Source organism: Pollachius pollachius (genome assembly GCF_949987615.1).
Source record: "Pollachius pollachius genome assembly, chromosome: 8".
Taxonomy (NCBI): Eukaryota; Metazoa; Chordata; class Actinopteri; order Gadiformes; family Gadidae; genus Pollachius; species Pollachius pollachius.
Window position 1 is genome coordinate 5,554,682 of NC_136941.1, and position 17,452 is coordinate 5,572,133.

Consider the following 17,452-nt stretch of genomic DNA (forward strand, 5'->3'; position numbering starts at 1 on the left):
TAAACAAAATGTGCTGTACATGTTCAGTACACAAGTGCCAGACAATTACAACCTTGGTTAATTAGTGTTGAGGTGGACCATGATGGTGTGTGGTGATTTAGTTGTACTCTTATCGGAGGGGACTGGTTACTGATGTAGATATGGAACCTTTCTTGGTTATGAGAAAAATATGTTATATGGAATAAGTGTGTTATTTTATGCATTTTCTGTCCTTCAACTTCTCATCATTTATTTCTAGAAGTTAATCTCCTTTCATGGGCCATCCACATAATCAACATTTAGGTTTCTAGAAGATTCCCAACGTGGCCATGTGGGAGGTCAAGCATTTAGCAGCAAGCAGTTTGACCCTCTGAATCTCATGGAGAACTCCCTGGATACTATAACCCAACATAACGCCTACCTGTCTACTTTGATGGCTCCCTTGCCCTTGGTTTGGGCCTGTGGTTTCACCCACAGTGAAATAGATGAAAGGTTATGAAAATAGATCCTACTGCTCCTACACATACGTTCCTAGAGATGTTTAAAAACAGAAGCTGACTTTCTTCAAGAGTTCAATGAAAGAGTATTAATGCTATATCACTATCAGCCTTAGAGAGTAATTTAGCGAAGCAGATCAAAATGATATTCCTATGGTAAAAGTATGCTTTTAAACTGCCATTTTCATTCCAAATCTGTTTTCATCAAATTAGTAGACAATTCATGAAGAGCTGTATTTTTCAATTCAATTGGTTTATTTGTTTGCCATCCAAACCGCTAGCCAATGACCTATGAAGTCATTGCCTAAGGAACACGCCCTTTCAGCTCCATTATGGCTGAAGCACTGCGCTCCAAACAAACACTCGTGATGTTTGGTCTCTGTATATATAACTCCAATTAAATTGAAACATTACAACAAGGATATTCTAGAAGCTCTGATTACACCAACCATTTTAACGAAAATGGTTGCAGGAATCACAATAGTGGGTGAGAACTAAACATTTTTGTGCCGACAAGACGCAATATGATTAAGATTGTGCTAGCTTAAAAAAAACGAATCATTAGCTTTAATCCATGTAACACTTAATTGGTCTTAACATTATGATATTTAAGTTAGAATTTTAAATAGCTTTAACGTTTGATATTAAATGTATTTGGGGTTTAATTTCCTGTTTTATCTTCTGTAAGATGTAATTAGTTGATTTGTTTTACAGCATGTGTCTGTGGCGCCACCGTGTGGTTTGTTGAGGGCCCACGCATATTACCAACCTGGGATTGGTGAGCATTTCATTAATGACTGGGCTACGTCTCTTCTTATATTATTCCCTTAAATATTTAAGTTTGAATTGTGTTATATGTTTTATGTAGAGAAAAATAGCTGAATTATATACGTTTCTTTATTAAACAGGTGGTTTTCTGGAGTGTGGGATACATATGCTGTACTGGAGAAGCCCTTCTGAAAAAAGCCAAGCCATACTCAGACCGGTAGGATTTTACTCATCACCCCACACAAAAGCTTCATGTAGAATGTGGGGATAAAACCTGTAAATAAAGTTATTCTTATTTTGTAAACATTAAATTGCTTATAGGCTACTGGATATCGCTGAGTAAATTCAAAACGCAATGAGAGTTAGATGAATAGATATAAATGTAATAATGTAATAACCAGTTAGAAATCCTCAGATGAATAAAAATAGCTCTTGAATAACTTTGATTGCGGTTTAGATGTTGAACCTGATTTTGAATAGAAAGACTTTAGAATAGATCGGAGACGTTTGTATTATATATAACCCCATATCATGTAGTTGACTAAACATGAAGCGCTAACGTCATGTTATGGGTTCCCTAAGGGACACCTTGTTCATCCTTGGTATTTAATGCCTTGTGTCTATATCAACATTAGCATTAAGGGGCCCCTATTTTACCAAAAGGTGTAGGTGTGACCATGGCAAGCCATTTCTAAATCTCCCCCGCCCTGTGATACACTGATGTTGGAAATGGTGTATGTTGGAAAGATATGCCTACCAATCAGTACAGTCCACTGGGTAGGATGGTAGACTGATTTATCAATCATACATCTGGTTGGATACTCCCCTCATGATGTCACTATGTCACAGGCCTGCGGTCTCATTTATCAACCGTGCGTAGAAAAGGATCTAAATTCTCTCTTATGAATGAAATTTAGGGTGTGCTTCAGTAAAAAAAAAATCTGTATTTATCAAACATGCGTAAGGCAATCGTACGCACATGAGTAAGTAATGAATCTTGATAAATCCCACCTGTTCTTAAGTACCATACGCGTTCACGCTCAGTCCATTTGCAATCAGAAACGCCTCCAATTAACCATATATGGTCACAGCCTTCCCTTTCCTTGGTAAGGAAAGGGAAGGCTGTTGCCCCCTGCTGGATCCGCTTCCGCCGCAATCCGACCCCGGAGAAGCGGTTTGAAGATGAGGATGAAGCCACAACGCATCCCTTTATCAACCATGTGAATGTGTTTTTCCCCTTACCGCTATAATGGCAAAGAGAGCGGAGAAAAGAAACTTCTCCAACACTAAAATGGAAACGCTCATAAACGAGGTTGATTAAACCAAAAGTTACTTTTTGGTTAACTTAGTGCAGGAGGCATCACAAATAAAAGAAAGCTTGCTTCATGGGAAAAAGTGGCTGACGCAGTTAATTCAGTCGGGTCGGGAGTCACAGCTCACAGACGTGAGACGTCCGCAACAAATTCCTAAGTATAAGTGCATTTTGGTAAATTCCATACTTGGAATGTTCGTACGCACTACTTACGCAAAAATCTGTGCGGATGTACAGTTGATAAATGAGACCCCAGATTTTTTTAGTATAATAGTAGTTTTAACAATGAAAAATTGACAATGTAAACTGGCACGAACAGGAGGCTATCTTGGGAAAAACAAACAATAGCAATTGCATCTTATGGCCACCAGATGGCGGTGAAGGACATGTGTTCTGATTGAAGGCAATTTACCAATTTCCTCTGAAACCCTCTTTTGGCTGCTAAAAAAGTATTTGTAAAAAAAGTGTTCCAAAATAGTGCCCGGATGATGGATTACCCATTTATGGTGGTTTTATGCATTCAAACACAACTTTGATGATAAACAAAAAAAAGGAAAGACATCATCTTTGGTTGAAAGTTTATCTTTGATGGTTTTTTGGCTCTAGTTCGAGTAGTCACTGAGTGATATGTTTTTGACTGTTGGAATCAGTCGATTCTCAGCTTTCATATGATATATGGTTTATCTTGAAACAAACTGCAAAAACTTTATATGCTATTGATGTGCTAAGCACAATTATGAAATACATGACTCTTGTTGTTGTATGTTTCTCATTTTGTTTAACGTCTTCGAAATTCGGGTGGGAGGGACTTAACCCGGTACCGGGGTATTTCGGGAAGAAGAGGATGAACCACAACGAAATACATCTGGTCATTGGCTTGTTCACCACTTGTACACTAGATGGCGGTGCAGACAGTAGAATGCGACGATAATTGGTTCGCTCATAAAATGTCTGCAGCACTTTCACCTTTGAAACTTTCCCTTAACAAGAAGGGAAAGGACTGTTCTGCTTTCTTTTCTTATTTTTAGTTCAGTCTTAGTTCAGCCTGTTCTTTGACCAGAAGACCGGTAGGGCTCTTGAAGTGTTTATACAACGATGCAGCCCTATTAATCACTATAATTGGGTTGATTTGACAAACTAATTATAGCTTTGTGAATGTATTTCTACATGATTTTCATTCCTTGGAACAAGGATTATTCTATGATTATCTCCAGCTTGGCTGTTTTACTTATGGGCTCGTCATGTTATTTTTAGTGTGTGTTTGTGTTTGTGTCCGTGTGCGTGTGCGTTATATTTATATGTATGTGCCTTGGGAATGTTGGGAAAGACCCCCTATCTTAACTGGAGGGTTCATTTAACTCCATCCAAATCATTAACTGAAGTCTGGCTGAGAATAAGTAAATATACCGGAGGAGTAATAATGAATAATACTTAGGAGGAGGAAGATTCTCACACTCCTCCTCTGTTGTCCTGAACCCGTGTGCTCATAGTAACTCCCAAAACAGATCCATCACTGTTTTGACAACACCCTCCCTCCCCTCACATCCAGCAGGCCACGGCTGGATCCGCGCTGAACTGGGGGATTTACAGCCAAAAAGTTGGTCTGACCTCGTTTTTATAATCACTACACCGCTTGCAGCTTCCTCCCATTACACTATGCATACGTTCTTATCACATATTGCGGTATTCCTCGTTGTCAACTGTTTGAACGGCCAAGCATGAACCACAGGACGCTGGACTTCCCATGCGACTCGAGACAGGAAATGCTTGAACTGTACACACCAAAATGCAACGCCGGGGGGGTGATGAGTTGTAGAGCAGGACGGTTGTGCTATTGGATTGCCGCGGTTGGGCTTCACGACGGCCCACGCTGACTGAAGTTATCCTTGATGACTAACCTTGATGGTGGCTATATGCAATCTGATACCTTGTCCATTGTTGCTTTGAAATAAAGTAACATAATAACAAGCTTTATTTTATATAGCGCAAGGATATCAGTGAGGTGTGTTACATAGGAGGAAATAGAAAGTGTCAGATTAGATGAGATCAACTTTAATGTCCGTTTACACAGAAATTTGTCTTGCATTACACATCTCTTCAATCCTCATAGAAAGACATTAAAGAAAGTCCATAAGAGTCAGGGGTCTCTCATATGATGTGTCGGTTGTGTCAGGTTTGTCGGTTTTCTGTGTGTGTGTGTGTGTGTGTATATCACATCCATCCATCCATCATTTTCCTCTAGGGGGATGTTTAGGTTTATCTAAATCTTGTAATCAAATGCAAGCATCCAGAATCAAAGCTTCAAACATGTGTATGCAGCAGTGTTAACGCTACGTGGCAGAGCGAATCCAGAATCCGTACCCGAAATGTAGCACTAATGACGGCGAGAGGCTCTGTTTGTCTTATGCGGTTGCCCGTTTTAGCTAGCTAGGGAACCCAGCGTAGCGTTAGCTCGGTTTAGCCTTCCCCCACATACACACACATGGAGCTCGTCTGCCAGTGAAGAGATGGCACGGACATCAGTCACCCCTAATGAATCCAGTCTGGGAGCACTGGGGCCTCCGAGGTGGAAAACTTCCCAGAATAGTTTGAGAACCCGCTCGCAGCTCATTGTTTACCTCAATTCACCCCTGGTTCTCATTTGCGGAGCTCTCCACGCTGTAAGTATTCTAAACATCGGAAGTGTGTAATTTAAATATGGCGTGGTGCTGGAGAGCCATCCTGGGGTATACTGTATGTTAGGGCTATATGGAAATAATCACGATTATTTCGGTAAATATTGAAATCACGATTATTCAAACGATTTCTTTTTGAGTTTGAAAACATGATTTATTTATTCAGCATGTCTCTCTCAAAAACACTTTGTAACTGAGAACTTTGAATTTTCGCCTTAAAAAAATACACAAAATGGTCCAAAAGAAAATATTAAAATCTATAATAATGTACAGATATGTATCCAGCTGTCCCTTCTATATGCACTTTCTATAAAACATAAAAAAAAAATATATATATATATCGAAAACTCGATTATGTTAATTTTGTGATTGACGCTGAAGTCAAGATCGAAATTCGATTAATGGCCCAGCCCTACTGTGTGTGCGGTTTCGGGGGAGGGAGGTTTTAGGGGGTTTGGAGGGGGGCCACACTGTGGAGCGCTATCATCGGCCAACAATATCTCTCTACTCTGATGCAATCTGCTGACACGTATGAACACAAGCTTCTTTAATCTTGCTTCATTTTGATGAATGAACTCCATGTCAATGAGACGAACGGCAGCCAGGCTGAGCAAACAACGGCGTTAGGCCGGTGATGTCCGGACAATGATGGGGAAAAAGGAGGAGTACGGTATTAAAACAAAAAAAAGGCTGTTGCATTTGCCTTCTCAGTCTCTTCGATTCCTGTCAACGCGGAGGTTATCATAACCTCCGGCTGGTAAACACACAGGAAGTGGCTTGGGTTTGAGCAGAATAAACAGAGAAGACCTCTGCTGGACCACACTTGGCCTCGCTCGGGACTGGTGGTTTCATAAAACAAGAGGATGGGAAAGCCGTTTAATAACAGTGAGTTTAACCGTGGAACGTACACGACAAAGCTTGAAGATATTGATTATAAATCCAGGCTCAGTTCCCGTCTAAGGTTTTCGAAGGCTAAAAATACGGCAAGATTTACATTGGCACTGGCAACACACCTATTCTGTCCTAGAACTCAGCATCATCTGGAGTATATTAACTGCATTTATATTGTGCATTGTTAGACTCAAAGCTTTTCATTGCCTCACATTCACCCGTCTGCCGGCTCCGATGGAGGCGTCAGCCATGCAGAACAGTCTTTGTTGTTTGTTGTGCCGGCGAAACCCTTTCCAAGATTCCAACCTTTAGCTTTTAGTTGTGAATGAGGGCTTTATCAAGGCTGCCACTGATTTGTTGGTTCATGGCGTCTCGGCAGAGAACACTACAAAACCATTAAGAAGAGATGCTAGCGCCAACTTAAAAGCACACCAACTATGCCCCTAGCCAAGAGTCTACCTGTCCCTAACATATATATTTGTATTTGTGGAGGTCTGCTACAATAAAGGACGGAAGTTTCCTATCCTTGAAACGATTTGTACTGAGTAGGCTGTGTTCCTGCGTCGAGCAACACTTTGGGTTCTTCCCGTAAATCTCTCAGATTATTTTCTTAGGTTAACAGCAATCATGAGGCCGGCGCTCCAAGCAGACTTTCACAATGCCAAATGTGCTCCAGATGCCGGTGTAGTCACATTCCCCATGGGGGTGATTAAATGCTGAGATTGAGTTGGGCCTCAGCCTGGGGGTCACAGCCCGATCGTTCCCCTAGACTAGACTCCTCCAGTGGAGGGAGGCTGAGGAACACTTTCTGGCAGTCATCTGTAGCTGGACTGATCATAATGGGCTACCAACAGTAAGCCTTGACACCCCGATGTTACGAATAAATGAACTCCTGTTTCTGAGTCCTGTTTGAAAAATGGTCGTCAAGTATTGCGTCCTATGTTTTCAATAATTATTAATAATACTAGCTAATATCAGGATTTATATTTTCTGTTGGTTTTCCTGTTTGATTGTTTGCTTGCATGGATCCCTGTTTTTTTTTATTTTTGTGCAGGCAATGCTGCCCTATGCTCATTTGTGCGCATGCATCTTTGTGTGGTTTTGCATGGATGCATGGTCGGTCTAGAAACAAAGATGCAGCTGCCCCCTGGATTCCTCATGGACAGTGTGTGTTTGCTTTAACACCCGTGTGTGTGTGTGTGTATGTGTGTGTGTGTGTGTGTGTGTGTGTGTGTGTGTGTGTGCCAAGTCCATGTTGCATAACACTGGCAGGCCAGGTGAGGAGATGATGGAGGAGAGATCTATTTTCTGGAAGTCAAGCCAAACAAACCTGCATGATTTAAAGAACTCAGAAGAACAGCCAGAGGGGTTATGGAGGACATGGGAGTGGGGGGGGATGGGTGATGAAATTGGCAAAGGGTAGAGATTCTCTGCTTGTGGGTCGTGACCCGAGGGTGTTTCGAGTGAGTATGGGCCAAACCTTGATCTTTACAAAGAAGCCCATGAGATCCAATGTTGCATGTTTCATGTTTCAATGTTAATTCATGTTTCAATGGTTTGCTTTTTTATCAAGTTTAGCCCCAATTGTTGCAGCTCAATGTGCACTCCCTGTTTTTATCAGTGGATGAGGCCATTGTGGATAACTGCAATATTGGTTAATGTATATTCTTATTATAGCTGAGTCGTGACTAATGGCACAAGCGGTTCTTGAGGCTAGCCCGGTTGATGACCACTGCAAGTCACTCCCTCTTGAGTTAAACTCTTTAGAGAATACACTATGGAGACTCTATGGAATAATTTATGGCACCGAATAGAGAGGGTGAGGGTGGGGGGTGTTCCTAGGACAGCCAAGACATAATGTGATTGTTTAACCTCTTAAGCTCCAGCCTATTTTTAATTGTCTAATTTGTCTCATTAATATGCTTGGGGTTTGAGTTGTGTTTGGTGTGTGTAAAAAATTACTTATATGTTCTTGTAGCGGAGTTTCTCATGTTTAATTTGATGTGAATATTTCTACATAATAAGGGCAGTGTTGTATGCCTTTTGCTGCGAGAGTGATCACGCTCTTCCCAAATCTGGGGAACCTCGAGTTTAAGAGGTCAATAAAAGAGCGGAGTTGTTTTGCAGCAGAATAACATGTGTCCTGGTGGGTGTCTCAGCTGGGCTGTATGCTGGTGTGTTCTAATGAGCCACTTAAAGCACGACGGTGTGGGTAGGGTTGCCGTGGCAGCGCTCTGTGTTGGTGTCCCATCATGCTCCATGGGAAGCCGTTCATGTGAAAGGCTAGTGGTGGCAGTAAATCCACATGATGTGCAGCTCTCCTAATTACACGCCCCGTCGTTTGACCGCATGCTTGTATCGTTCACATGTCTTCCACGCTCTGTACTTCTTTCTCTCCCGCTGTCGTTCTCTCTCTCTCTCTCTCTCTCTCCCTCCATGTCTCACTATCTGTCTCATCCGTTTAATTCTCTCTGTCTCACTATCTCTGTTTCTCTCTGTCTCTCTCACACACTCCCTCTCTGTCTCTGTCTCTCTCTCTGTCTCTATCTGTCTGTCTGTCTGTCTCTCTGTCTGTCTTTCTCTCTCACACACTCCCTCTCTGTCTCGTCACACGCAATATGTCTCCTCTGTGTTTACCTCTGACAAATCTAAATGTGTCGGTGGAAATACACACACTTACGACACATAAATCATACATGCATGGTCTCGAACTGACATTTACGATTCTTGCTGGAAAACACCAGGTTTGTTTTCGTATCAAAAAAATTCCACGTTATTTGGTTATATTGATTTCAAATTAGGTTTAATTGTTGTTAAATGAGCCAGACTAATCAACGTACAGTTGAATTGGTTCGAATGTAACTGAAAAATTCTAATAGATCATATGTATGTATATTTACAATCTCTTTCACAATTTACTTTCTATAAATACTACGACTTGTCAGGATGGCGTGCCTGACGCTCCCCAGAGATCAGGAAAGAAGTGAAAGAAAAAGATCACCCAGAGCTAGGGAGAAAAGTTAACCCCCATTACTAGCCTAGCATTTAGGCTGTAGCCTAACGTCTGTGGCCTAGCATTTAGGCTCTAGCCTAGCATCTGTAGCCTAGGGTGTAGCTAGTACTCTCTTAGAAAATACCACTGCAGGCTGGATTGGGCACAAGGAAACACAAAAGTGAAACCCTTTCTTACAACTGTTTATCTACCTGCTTATCTATCTTGTAAATTCATAAAGTCACTCCTAATAATGGGATCATTATAGTATTAGTAGTGAATTTAATGAGCTTATATCTCCCGCCTGTGAAACATATTTTCAAATCCATCGTCTACATTTTGATCGGTGCAACAAAACAATGCATAACATCACGTTCCAACTTTCAACCTTCCCAGTACCTGGGGGCAGGCCCTCATTAACCTCCCATTGGGCCCTGGGGCTGAGAGGTTTCGTAGGCCCCCTGAGAGGGGATGTTACAATGAAGATGTGTAAATTATTTTCAGACATTTTGCCTTTGTCTACGGGGGGGGGGGGGGGGGAATCCTGACGGGGGGGTTGGACGAGAAAACCTGACGGGGGGAGGGGGACGACGACTGTGGCTGTGGTGTCAAGGGGCCCCTGGGCCCAGGTACCACTAGTAGCTACCACGCCCTCTTTTTTTCTTGGCTCATGATAGGCCTCTGATCTTTGTAAGCCCCAAACAAAAAATCACATTGTCTTAGGCCTATGCCGATCAGGGGGCCTATCATGGGCCAGTAAAAAAATAAAAATAAAAAAATAATAATTTATGCAGCTCATGATAGGCCCCCTGATCGTCGTAGGCCCTGGGGCTTCAGCCCAGGTAAGCCTGTGCATTAAGGCGGCCTTGCCGGGGGGTAATATCACCCGCCTGCTAAGATTCATTTATTTACCTCGGCTTTAAAGGTTTTTAAAGGTCTTTGATCAAAACAATTAGTATCTGTCAGCTTTTGTGGCCATCCCTGACAAGTCTAGGCACAGTGCAGTAACTCATCTGCTGTTGTCTGTCTGTATAGACGCTAGGCCATGCAATAGCGCCAAAATTGCAACACTCTTGTCCTTAACCCCTCCAGATTATCCAGAGATTAGGGGAACAGTATTTCTGGATCTCGGGTGAGGTCGCATCAAATCAGATGTCTTAAATATTGGGTCATATCTATTTGTTTTTTATGATACAGGTACAATGCTGAGGCTTTCAGCACCGATTTGAGGATTATTAAGATTGCTGTTTGAATAGAGACAATTACCTGATGTCATTTCAAACAGGTGGAAAGCCCGGGTTTGTGTTTCTGAGAATGTAATGCGGTTCGATCATTGCCAACAGCAAATATGAGTCAAACTCTCAAACTAGTTGTAGTATTAGCACAATGCTTAGGTGGAGGTGGATAATTGATTGATCAACACTGGTCACCACTTCTCACACCAGTTAGCCAATACTACTACAGAACACTACCAATTACAATAGTTGTGCTACCTGAATGACAGAGGACGCAAAGCTATTTTTTAGAAAGAGATTATTCATCTTATTTTCATAGCATTATTGAAAGACCAAAACAGCAAAAGTAAAGTAGTTTTAACCAACTTTCTTTTCTAAATCAACAGCTAGCCATTGCAACAGGGCCTTCATTCCCGGACACTGGTCTCTTTACCTCTCTCAATATAAGTTCCCTGTAAATAGTAAGTCAATAGTGTGATTGCATAGGCTTTTTATTTTCACCCTCGTTGAATTGACAACAGGGGTTAAAGATGGTAAGGGGTAACTTTTGTCTGAAATTTTACATTGACTTTGTGGACTCAACAAAAACAGTGCCAAAACAAAGACATGTTGCCATCTCTTATCTTTATTGCCCCACCTCCTCTCATTTGTTAGCAAATACTGACTATAAGTCAAAAAAATATTCAATGGTTTCAAGATGATGTAACATCATGGTTGCACATATTTCAAGGGCAGCATGATTTATAAGGGTGAAGTGATAAGAAATTCCCCGGAATATAACTGCCACACGAAATGTGTCAGTGTCACCGCCTACAATTACAACACGTAGTTGATCTATGAGGGCTATGGTGCCACACTAGTGTTCATGCCAGACATTTTCCATCCTGTCTGCTTGACGACCATGGGAAATGAACTCTTGTGTAAAGGATTATCACATGCAGGTTCTTGATTCGACTCTGGCCTGAAGACACTAATGGTGTTTCGGCACCACCAGAAGTTCAGTCTCTCTCTGTGTATCATGTTTATGTTTGTCATGGTCTTTGGCAATAGGTAAAAAAGAAAAAACTACGGGGTACCATGTACTTAAACCATGGCACATGAGAGCAGTGTTTGTTAATAAGGTGTGTGTAACCAGATGTCAGTGCGCCCCAGAAGAGGGATGGGACATCAGCAGGGGCCTGCTTAAAGGCTTTAAGTCCAAAGGATAACTGCAAGCCTGCGAGCCTCACTCTGTCCCTCGTCTCCGCACTGAAGCAAACAGAAGTCAAGTGATGTTACCGATAGCTGAAAGCTGCATTCAGCACCTCTTTTGGGTGAGAACTGGCGCCCGGGTCGCCATTAAGCGATGACGAGAGGCGAGCAGGCCCAGCAGGGTGAGATAACGGTGGCGTCACATTCACACACGCCCCGTCTTGTCCTGACAGATCGTTCCCTTCCACGGTCGTTCCTCCCGGAGGTCATGTTTTGTGTCAACATCATCAAAACCCCACAGAAAGTCGCCTCCTTTCCTGTGCTCTCCTCCTCCTCCTCCTCTTCGCGGAATGCCAGAACATGCGCCTCCTCCTCTCTTGGGCTCTTATAAGGAAGAGGGGATTCTGCCGGAGCTGGCCGGGGGGGGGGGAAATGATGATGACGTCGGGGGTGTTGGGGGAGGCTGTGCCTGATGGAGGCGAGCCAGTTCTCCGGAGAACACGCCAGATTAGGTGAGGTTTCAGCCACATGGATCAGCGGCAACCAGCGAGTGTATCCCGACGTGAGATCATCGCACGAGCTCCGTGTTCCTTATGATCGGGGACCTCTGGTCCCCGAGCATGAGAACACAGCCGAGCGACCTTCTCCCCCCCCCCCCCCCCCCCCCCCCCCCGCTGACGTAACGTGGAGGGAACCCGGCCAACAGCACGCCCGTGAAGCCCTTTACCCCCGGTGATCTAGCCTGCCCTGGTGCTCATTCCTTCCTTGCTTACATCCTTCCTTCCTTGCTTACTTATAACCTTCTGCACTCTGTCCTTCCTTCCTCTGTGAAGGTATGATGGAAAGGCTGTCAGATGCAAGCGTGAGTTAACCTTGCTAAAGTAAAGAGTGCAGATTACAAATGACCACTTGGGAAAAGGTAATTTATGCCGGTTGTTGAACAGCCTTCATATCTCACTGGGAATATCCCTTGTTAAACAGTTGTTTTTTGACTATATTGTGTTACATTTTTGTCAGAAAAGAACACAAACAGCACAAATGATAACAGGTTCTGGTGAGACCCAGCAGTAAGGCTTTCAACATTTTTGGTGTTTATTTGCGCTTCCAATTATGTGTTTATGTTTTTCTGTATTCATAAGATAAATAGCTGTGTATCGCTCCAAAAAAGGAGAGCATGACTAATCGAGACATTTCCCCAAAGTAATCCCTTCCTAATGTAATGTACCGACAGGGGTGTCCCTCAAGATAAAGACCACCTTTTGTCAAAGCCTTTTTCCCACACACACCTGTATCCCGGAGAATGCTTCTGTATGTAGAAAAGAGCCGACCTGGTATCATAATTCACACTTGTGATCCCAACGCTCCCACTCCCATGCCACACACTGACACACACACATACACACTGACACAAACACACACACACACACACACTCTGAGACACACACACAAACACACAAACGCACACACTGTGAGACACACACACACACACACACACACACACACACACACATTTTCGTACACACTCTCATACAAAGACACAAACACACACACTAACCGACTCACTCACTCACTCATTAAATCATGCACACCCGCACACAAGCACACATGCATCTAACCCTGTTTGACCTTCAGAGGTATTTCGAAACAGTGCTCCTCTGTGTGGATGAGAGATAGGGGCCAGATTCCCAGTAGCACCAGGCAGTGGACAGCCTTTTTTGGTCATATCAGTGGTATGGTGGCCCAGATAGACTTGTCTCAGTGCTGCAGTATCACCGTGGGGCCTGCGGGGGTCAGTGTTTAGCGGCAGGAACTGGCAAACCTCGTTGAGAATATACAATTCATCATCTGATGAATACTGTTACTGTGTCGTTTCCAGTCATTTCTTTAATTTCTTGGCTGCCATTCTGTTGACCAGTTAGTCCGGTCTGCTGGTCTACCTTATGTCTTTGATGTACTTAACATTTAATAGGATTGAGTTTATAAACAAAAACATGCAAGTCATTTTCAGTGAACCCGGTTTATTTCCATTTTCTGTCCCTTTCATTTATTCTGCTCACTGCCAGTCTGTCTTTCTGTCTGTCGGTCGAGCGGTCTGTCTGCAGTGTCAATAACAGTCCATTTATGCGCCTGAAGGCTCCGGTTGGTAGCTCCAGACTTCTGTGGCCTTCACTTCCCGTCAACCACACAATGGGAAATAAAACGCAAATATTTGCATGAACGGAAACCACTGTGCAAATGTGTGAATATCTTTCTACGATGCAGCGACCTGACCCATACGGCACGCACAAAGACTCGTTGCTGGGAGTCCACAGGGACCTTTTTTCCAGCCAGGACTGCCCTGTGGATTGCGGTGTGTAGTTGCTTGTGGGCCTCTGTGATGGAAGTGAGGCAGCCTGTTGACTAAACATTGGTAGCAGCAGAAGAAGAAAGAAGGAATGCCCTTCCTTCCTGTTAATTAGTCATTGGTAGAAAGTGGTCACTTGGGATCAGCCATTAAGCTGGAGAGGATGCCACAGAGAATAGAGAACGGAGGCTGACGTTCACTCTGAGCATTTAAAAACATCACGCAGGTGTCCCCTGCAAGTCTGTGTTGTGTACGTGTTTTCTTGCATGCGTGTGTGCATTGGTGTGTGTCTGTCTGTGTGTATGTCTGTTTACTTGTGTGTGAGAGAGAGATCAATGTAGTAGTGGGGGTCAGAGAAGACAGTAACGGTAAATGAAACTGTGTTGGAGGGGAGCTGAATCGAAAGCATGGGTGTGTGTGTGTGTGTGTGTGTGTGTGTGTGTGTTTGTGAGAGAGTCAGTCAGCTTTCAGCAGCTGTCCTACTTGACTAGCAGAGTTCAGAGAGGGGAGGGAACATGGAGGTGTGATTGTGACACACACACACACACACACACACACACACACACACACACACACACACACACACACACACACACACACACACACACACACGGACCGTTCTCACTACATCGGCTACTTTCATATCATAATATCCGCTACTCTGGCCTTCATTTCACTGAAAAAGGATCCATCGTATTTTGTCCTTCTCAGGACTTCTTCCCTGTTCTCACCTGGCTCGGGTGAATACTTTCTTGAGTGCTTAAGGATTTAAGGGCTCTCCCTTATCTCACTTTAGGGTTGACCTCTGAAGCCTATTGAGTCTGCAGTTGTGATAAAAGCTCAGTTTAACCAAAGGTATTTTTAAATTATTGATTTAAATATACCCAGTACACGTCAGAACCACACAAATACACTTTAGCACAAAGTGGCAAAGTATATGCACGCACGCACGCACACACGCACGCACGCACGCACACACACACACACACACACACACAAGAATAAACAAAGTACTGTTGCTCAATTCCCCTCCACACCATTCCACGCGCCAGGTTGCTTCATCTGTAAACCAGGAGGAGCCAGAGCAGAGGGGCTGCTCATCCGCTGGGTCGGGGGGGAAACGTCCTGGAACGTAAGCACGGAGCGTATCATGCTTACGTTAACCGAGGGGCTGCTGAAACTCAACTACAGTGACATGCTAAAAACCGGCAGAGAGGTTTGGTTGCATCTTCTGATGTGACCATGGAGCTCTGTAAACACTATATGCCCACAATGATTGGAGTTATAATCGTTGTTGCGGAGGGTATCCTAAAACTAAGCACTGTGATGTTGCCTCACGTACACAATGCACACATTAGTGTTGCTGCGGTGACCGGTGTTACTGGTGTTGATTGCACCACCGGTGGGATATTATTCACACCGTGCCAAACGTTATCTAGTTATGTTATTAGCGTCAGGCCTAACGATATTTGTTAAATCAAAAAGTATTTTTGTTATAATATTCATGCAATATTCTTCGCTTCTCCACATGATTACGTTTTTTCACCCTTGGGGGGGAATAGCATATTCATAAGCGGTGTGAATTAAGCTTTTTACAACGTCCACCGGTGTGACATTCTCCACACCGTTGCAACACTAACTCCCACGCCTCAGGCCTCTCTGCGTGAGCTGGGTGATCCACGCCACGTCCTTCGTTCCATCTAATTTAAAATGCGTCCAACACTGGCAAAAAAGCCATTTAATGTAGCGCGTAACGCAAAAGAATGTCAAAAGAGCAGATATTGAATATTAAACGTATTAAATGTATTAGCAGATTTTGATAGTGACAAATGAGTGCGACAGATCCAATCAAAAAGGTGCCGGTCCCAATCTGGGCGTTCCCGGATCCAGTTCCGGCTGGATCTGGCTCAAATTGAGCCCTGTCGTGCCCTCCGGCCGTGGGACACCTGATCCCCCACCTTAAACTAAACACCGCTCAGGGTTTCTCATCATGTTTAATTCAACCGCGCAACAGCGTCTTCCTGATGGAGAACGCCACGGCAACGGGGTAGCAACAACAACAACAACAACAGTCACCCCACTGAGGAACCCCGACCTTATTGCCGTTCATCCCCCGGCCCCGTGAGGCGGATGAATGCTGGTTTCCATATGCTGGTGCTCACCCCTTCTGGTGCTGAAACAACATACACACATCATGGGCTGACTGTCAACTGAGCCCCCGCCCGCTTTGTACTGTGACTTTATAGGGAAAACATAAACAACGTACCCCCCTCCCTCCCCCATGTCCACACCCCCCGGCAATGAAAGAAGTGGGAAACGGGAAGGAGATTTTTCACCATGGACACAAAGAGCACCGAACAAGAGGTGACAGTGTGCTCTTACGAAGACCCCGACCGGACTGGGAACAAAGGGTTCTGATATACGAGGACATGTTCGCGTACGGGACGCTCGGTTATGTGAGGCCGTGTCCGTGTGTACAAAGTACAGCCAGACCATCGACCCACGCCAGATTTACACCTTGTGGCGTCGGACAAAAACAACCGACATGGGGGATCCGTGGGTCGAATTTAAACAGAGCGAGAGAGAGGCGGAGAGAGAGATATCATAGAGACATGGTGGGAGAGAGAGTGAGACAGAGATGGAGGGAGACGTATTGTTGCGCCTCAAAAACAAAAACAGCTCGAGCAGCCTTGAAGCAGGGCCAACGCGGCAGCTCTTTAAGGTCCCGGGATGGATGGTCTCTCTCTGCAACTCAAGTTTCTGAGGAGGAGGGGTGTCCCCTAAGGCCAACCAGCAAGTCCTACCCACGTCTCTCTCATGACAGATCCTCACTCTCTGCACCATTTACTCTCCCTGGGTTTAAATTTTGCTGGGCCCAAACAGGAACCAAGTGCTTGGGTCGGACTTGGGTTACACCAACCTCCCTTTGAGTCAGGGTTAATTGTGCAAGGGAACGAGCTCTGCAAGTGTGTGTGTAAGAGTGAGTGCCTGCATGTGTTTGTTTGATACTTCTATGTTTATTGTGCTGGGGGCTTTGAGTCGGCGGTCTGTGTAGTGGCCATCCCAACTTATGGTGCCTCCCTTCCTGAAATTCCTTTTCTCAAAAGGTTTCCTGTTAATCTTTATGATTGCACACACAATCAGGACTCCCTCCCAGCCTATGTCCTGAGGAGGGGTCATGGGGGAGAGGGAGGAGGAGAGGAGGAGGAGGAGAGGGAGGAGGAGGGGGCATGAAGGCAACAGTTCGGCTGCCAGCAGGAAGGGCCTTCAATGTCGTGTTGCACTTAATCTGTGTAACACATCTCTTCACTCTTAAGGTTTTCATGTCCTTCTCGACGTTTGATGTTGTCGATGACTACAATATTGGATAAAAACATCCAACCGCAGCCACAAAGACACCCCATTGTGTTCCTGGAATGATGGTCAACAATCAAACAATTAATGTTAGCATGTGTGTTGATGTTACTATTACCCCCATGATTATTTTGCCTGGATAATATCAACTTTCAACAATGCCATTTTACAGGCAGTAGGAAGGAGTAAGGTCAGAGGTTTGCTAGCTAGAAGG